Source organism: Pteropus medius, unplaced genomic scaffold (assembly GCF_902729225.1).
Source record: "Pteropus medius unplaced genomic scaffold, Ma_sr-lr_union100, whole genome shotgun sequence".
In the NCBI taxonomy this organism is placed as follows: Eukaryota; Metazoa; Chordata; class Mammalia; order Chiroptera; family Pteropodidae; genus Pteropus; species Pteropus medius.
Genome location: NW_024341753.1, coordinates 852,088 through 859,103, shown reverse-complemented (window position 1 = coordinate 859,103; position 7,016 = coordinate 852,088).

The following is a 7,016-nucleotide window of genomic DNA, read 5'->3' as shown; positions in this document are numbered from 1 at the left end:
TTAAACTAGAAAACTTAGAAGTATAAGTATCTTATCTCTAATCCCCAAAGATGTTCAACTCTAGCAAAATAATAACTTTGAATTTCTGTTTCCCAAGGCTTTTTACGATTTGCACTCATAGTTAATGTCTAGCTTATTCCTTGGGCCCTCTTAGTTTACGTAGTACAACTGAACCCTGTTTATTCTGAAGCAGAGATTTGGCAGTCTGTGTACTAGGTCCACTATTTATTTATAACACAGTATTGTCAGCCTGTGGGTGCAAGTTATTTGGTTAGTGTCAGAACTTATATGTTTGCCTGTGATGGGAATAAGATTTAGAAAATATTAGGGCTTTGTACTCTTTTGCTTAGTAGTTCTGTTTTGTCTACTAACAAATCAGATTCGTACTATCTAATGTTTTAAGTAGAGAACTCTTGTTTTTCCACTGTTTAGAGTGCTAACCTTGTCACTCATTCTAAAGTAAATGTGTTTTCGCTTTTGAGAAAACATCTGTTGAAGTAGCCTGAGTCTGCAAGTCAGTCAGGGGACAATATGCTATTGTATCACTGAAGTGGAATAATTTACATCTTCTGGTTATGTGCCATGTGGTAGAATGTAGAAATTACTTGACAACACAGTGTCATAAATTCTGATGGGTAATTAGCTATCTAGATTGAAGGCATTTATTCAATACAACCTAATTATACAGTCTAGAAGGAGTTCTGCCTCAGCAAGTCTTGTAAGGCTATCTAGTATTTTTTTCTGCATTATTATTTTATACTATTTTAATTTCTCTTTTTCTTTTTTCCTTCCTCTCCTTTCCTTCCTCTTTTTCCTATTCTCTTTTCTTTCTTTCTTTCTTTCTTTCTTTCTTTCTTTCTTTCTTTCTTTCTTTCTTTCTTTCTTTCTTTCTTTCTTTCTTTCTTTCTTTCTTTCTTTCTTTCTTTCTNTCTCTCTCTCTCTTTCTCTCTGTAAACTAATCTTGGCTTCCCCCTTTATTATGCTAATAAGATAAGATATTGGCTATACTAGACTTGGAAAAGTCTTTTCTCCATTGGTTACTTGGTGTTCTGATCAATAAATAGTGCATATTTATTCCTAAATTCTGCCAATTTTACCTTCTAAGTGTCTTTGCTTTTGTCCTCTACACCACTTCCTTCCACTATACCTCAACAGTAGTATCACCACCTTAGTCCTTGTCTGCACTCATGTGGTGCCTCTGGAGAACTCAAACTTTGAGCTCTTTTCCAATTTGTTCTCCACACAGCAATGGTGTAATATTTGAGAAAAGAAAATCTGATCATATTACTTATCTTTCCAGAACTCCTTAATCACTTCCATTTACTATTAGGATAAAAGAAAAAAAAAACCTTCATTAATCAAGTGTGTGGAGTGTTACATGGTCTTTCACTTACTTAATGAATATTTATGGAGCATCTATTAGTGGGAGACACTGTTAAGGCAAGATCTTTGTGTTCTTAGAGCTCACACTGAATGATGTGGGATCCATTATCCAAGACTCCACCCTGACCACAAGCTCCCCTCACTCAGTGTACAGAGGATTTTTTCAGTCCTTTTCTCTTGCCCTGCTCCCTCTTTGTCACACACACCTTCTTCATCTTTCTACTCTGTCATCAGACCTTAGTTTCAGTGTTCCTGCTACAAGACAACCTTCCTTCACTTGTCTCACTAGGTAACCTTGTAACCATATGCAGTCTTAACCAACTGTGCTTCTCTATAATACTTTACATGTGTTAATGATTATTTGACTACTATCTTATTCTATCGTTTGAAGTTAAGTTTCTTGAGGACAGAGACTGACATATTTCCTGGTTATTTTAGTTCTGGTGCTTATTGAAGTGTTTGGCATACAATGACCATCAATAAACATTTGTTAAATGAGTGATCCCTATAAATGTCCTGATCTTTTTTCTCATGGTGACCTGCTATACCTCAATTTGACATTTTATTTGCCAGTAATTTGATATTCTCTCAAGAAAACTGAATAAAAACTGCTGAAAAATAAGTAAAAGTGACATCAGAAGCATGGTAGTGTGAGGTGTCCCCTTGATTTCTCTCCTTGAAATTACAGCAAGTTGAACAGCTATAATACAAGGATTTCCAGCCTAACACACAAACACTTCTGAGAGGTCTGCTCATTGAAACATCTGAAGGTGGGTGAATTGGGGCCAACGTGAGAAGGGAAGAGAGAAGAATGGAGACAAGTGCCACAAGAGCAGCTTATAGCTCACCGAGGGACTAGAGAAGAGGGAAGGTATCAAGTTTCTGCGTGCACTAGCTTTAGCTCGAACATTCCTGCCTGAGTGATCAGCATATGCTATGACTGAATCCAGCAATCTGTTGGGGCAAAGACCAGAATTCAGAATGTGACAGCTGTGTTCTAACAGCCACCACTGAGAGGCAGAAAACAAAGCCACTGAGTTTGGCCACCTCCTTGTAGCCCCGCAGAGCTGGTGGTGGGCTCCAGAAAAAACTGTATCAGTGACTGTTAGGTTACAAAGTAAAGTATCTATAGCCCAGAAAACTGGAGACAGCTTTTAAGTAGTAGACACATACTACAGCTAATTCTAATGACAGAGGTGGAGATACAGAGGTAAGGCAGCTAGGTCTGGTAGTTGCCATTATTGGGAGGCAAACAAAGCTGCAAAAACAATAGCAACCTCTCCCACCCCACTTCACCCCCAGGCAACAAGGCTGATCTCAGAATAGGCAGCACAACATTACATCTGGCTTCTGGGACAGTACCTGGCCTTCAAGGGCTTGGAAACCATTGTCCACCACATTCACCCATGAAGGTGGGCCGTGAGACCAAGGTGACCTGGTCAAAGAGGAGACACCCATCTCCTGAGGAATGAAAGGAAACTTTTGCCCAGCAGAGATTTGGGAGGCCTGGGAAGTGTAGGAGGCTTATGTTTCACTTACTGGAAAGCAAAAGCAAAAAACAAAACAAAAAAACCCCCAAACCTCTTCTTACCAAACTGCTAAACAGGCATCACTCTTAATAATAAAATGAAAAACGGACTTTATTCCCATGAATGCCTAGGAGAAATAGTCCTTCAAATATCCAAGGTAGCAAGGAAGATCAGAAAGAAAATAAAATGTCTCCAGAAAATAAACTTGAAGACATAGAAATAGGTGATTTAAATGACAGAAAATTCAACATTTCGGTTTTGAAGAAAGTCAACGAGATGCAAGAAAATTCAGATGGCAGTTTAATAAACTCAGAAATAAAATCAATGAATAACAGAAATGTTTTACCAAAGAAATTGAAACTTTAAAAAAGAACCAAATAGAAATTCTGGAACTGAAGAACTCAATTAAAGAGATAAAGAATGAAATAGCAAGCTTAGGAAATGGAGCTGACCAGATAGAGGAAAGAATTAGTGATAGCAAAGACATAAATCTGGAAATGATGCAGATAGAAGGAGAGAGAGACTTGAGAGTAAAAAAAAAAAGAGAGAGAAAAAACTCTATAACAATTTTCTGACTCCATCAGAAAGAGAAATATAAAAATAATGTGTATATCAGAGGAGAAGAAAGGTAGAAGGGAACAGAGAGTCTATTCCAACAAATAGTCGATGGGAACTTCACCAACCTATAGAAAAAACTCCACTCTCAAATTAAAAATTCAAAAGGCAAACAGAACACCAAATTATCTCAATCCAAAAAGGTTTTCCCTAAGGCACATTATATTAAAACTGTAAAAACCTAATAACAAAGAAATAATTTTCAAGGCAGCCAGGGAAAATAACACAGTAAACTATAAAGGAAAACATATTAGATTAGCATTTGATTTTGTAGCAGAAACTCTACAAGCTAGGAGGGAGTGGAATCAAATATTCAAACTGTGAAAGAGAGAAATTATCAGCCAAAAATAATTTAACAAGCAAATATATCCTTTAGATATGAAGGATAAATAAAGACCTTTCTTGACAAACAGAAACTGAGGAAATATTTCACCAAAAGACTTTAATTATAGGTAATACTGAAGGGGGTTACTCTACCTGAAACAAAAAGATAAAAGTATGCAAAAGTAAGAGTAAGATGACTAACAGACAGAAGTAGGAAGTTGCAATCCTGATTCAGGATAGTATATTATACACTTAAATATTACATAATGGTTAAAGGTGGTAAAACATTTAAAAAAGAAAAGACAATAGCCACTACAACTCAGATATAAACAGTATAACTAGGAATAATTTGTGACAATGAAAACAGAAAAGGGAAGTGGGTGAAGGTCTGAACTTGCAATGGAGAAATGGAGGTAAGATGCATGCAAAAGGAAAAGGATTACTGTATATATAAAACTTTTTTTTACATAAACTTGATGGTAAATACACACACCAACAAAATCCAGAACTGAGACATATAACAACAAAAAAAAATAGACTACCACCAAACTAAAACAAACAAACAAACAACAACAACAAGAAAAACAGACAAAAACACAAGGGCAAAGAAACAATGAAGACATTGAGCTAATAGACAACAATAGATAAAATGGCGATAGGAAAATCTTATAAATCTATAATCACTCTAAAAGTAAATGGTATGAACTCATCAATAAAAAAAGCAAAGAAAGCAGATTAGAACAAAAAACAAAATCTAACCATATGCTACCTTTAAGAGACACATATCAACTTCAAGGACAAATATACACTCAAAGTGAAAGGAAGGAAAATGATATACTTTGAGCAAATGGCATCTAGAAAAAAGTGGGAGTAGCCATACTTATATCTGACAAAATAAAATTCAAGATAGAAAAGGTAATGAGAAACAATGATAGACATTTCATAAAGATAAATGGGACAATATATTAAGAAGCCATAACACTTATCCATTCAGGGAACACCAAAATATGTAAAGCAATTACAAACAGAACAAAAGAAAGAAACTGACAAAAACACAATTATAGTAGGAGACCTCAATACTCTACTGTCAGCTATGAATAGGTCACACAAACAGAAAATCAATAAGAAAATATCAAACTTAAATGACACATTATACAAATTGAACATAATCCACATTTACAGAACCTTTCCAAAATACCAGATTATACATTATTCTCTAGTGCACTAGGAACATTCTCAAGAATAAATCATATGTTGGGACATAAAATTAGCCTCAACGAATTTAAGATTAAAGTCATATCAAGCATGTTCTCCAATCATGATGCTTTAAAACTGAAGATCAACTGCAAAAAAAAATGAAAGCAGGAAAAAACCTCAAATATGAATATTAAACAACACTACTAAAGAATGACTGGGTCAAAGAAGAAATAAAGGAGAGCTCAAGAGATACATAGAAACAAATGAGAATGAAAATAAAGCATCAAAACTTTTTGGATACAGCAAAAGTGGTAATAAGAGGAACATTCATATTATTATAGGACTATCTCAGGAAACAAAAAAAATCCAGAATAAACAACCAAACATTACACCTTAAAAAACTAGAAAAAGAAGAATAAGTGAAGCCCAAAGTCAGCAGAAGAAAGAAAATAATAAAAATTAGACCAGAAATGGGAGATAGGGGGAGGATGAAGTGGGTAAAGGGGATCAAATATACGGTAGCTGAAGGAAATTGGACTTCGGGTGGTAAACACACAATAGAATATACAGATGTCAAATTATAACGTACACCTTAAAATTTTATAATTGTATTAACCAATGTTACCCCAATAAACTTAAAAAAAAATTAGAGCAGAATTAAATGAAGCTGAGAATAAAAAAACAATAAGAAAAATTATGCAACAAAGAGTTGGTCCTTCGAAAAGATCAATAATTTTGACAAACCTCTGGCTAGACTCATTGAGGAAAAAAGAGAAAAGACACAAATAAACAAAATCAGAAATGAAAGAGAATTACAACAGATACCACAAAAATATGAAAGATCATACAAGAATACTATGAAAGATTATATGCCACCAAATTCAGTAACCTAGAAGAAATGGACAAGTTCTTAGAAATATACAACCTTCCTAGACTAAATCACGAAAAACTGGAAAAATCTCAACAGACCAATCAACAGTAAGAAAATTGAAGTGATCATCAAAAGCCTCCTAAAAAGTAAAAGTTCAGGACCAGATGGCTTCACTAGTGAATTTTAACAAATATTCAGTGATTTAATACCTGTCTTTCTCAAACTTTTCCAAAAAATTGAAGAAGAGTCAGTACTTTCTTATTTGTTATGTGAGGCCAATATTACCCTGATACCAAACTTGGTAAGGATGACAGACACACACAACTTACAGAGCAATATGTCTGATGAATAAAAATGCAAAAATCTTAAACACAATAGTGATAAATTAAATACAACTAAACAATAAGAAGGTTATACATCACTACCAAGTAGGGTTTATTCCAGGGGCACAAGGATGGTCCAACATATGCAAATCGATCAATGTGATATACCAAATTAATAAAATTTAGGATAAAAAAAATATGATCATATAACAGATACAGAAAAAGCATTTGACAAGATATAACATCCAGTTACTATTAAGACACTCAATAAAACGGGTGTAGTAGAGAAGTACCTCAACATAGTAAAAGCCATATGTGACAAACACTCAGCTTATATCATACTCAATGGTGAAAAACTAAAAGCTTTTTCTCTAAAATCAAGAACAGGACAAGGATACCCACTTTCACCACTGTTATTCAACAGAATACTGAAAGTCCTAGCCAGAGCAATTAAGCAAGAGAAAGAAATAAAAGTCATCTATTGAGAATGAAGAAATCGAATTGTCACTTTTTGAAAATGACATGATTCTTTACATAGAAAATTCCAAAGACTCTACTAAAAAACCATTAGAAACAGTAAACAAATACAGTAAAGTTGCAGCATACAAAATCGACATACAAAAATCCATTGTATTCATATATACAAACAATGAGATTTCAGTAAAAGTAATTAAAAAAACAATTATTTTTGCAATTGCAGCAAAAAGAATAAAATACCTAGAAATAAACTTAACAAAGGATGTGAAGGACCTATACACTGAAAAATAAAAGGAA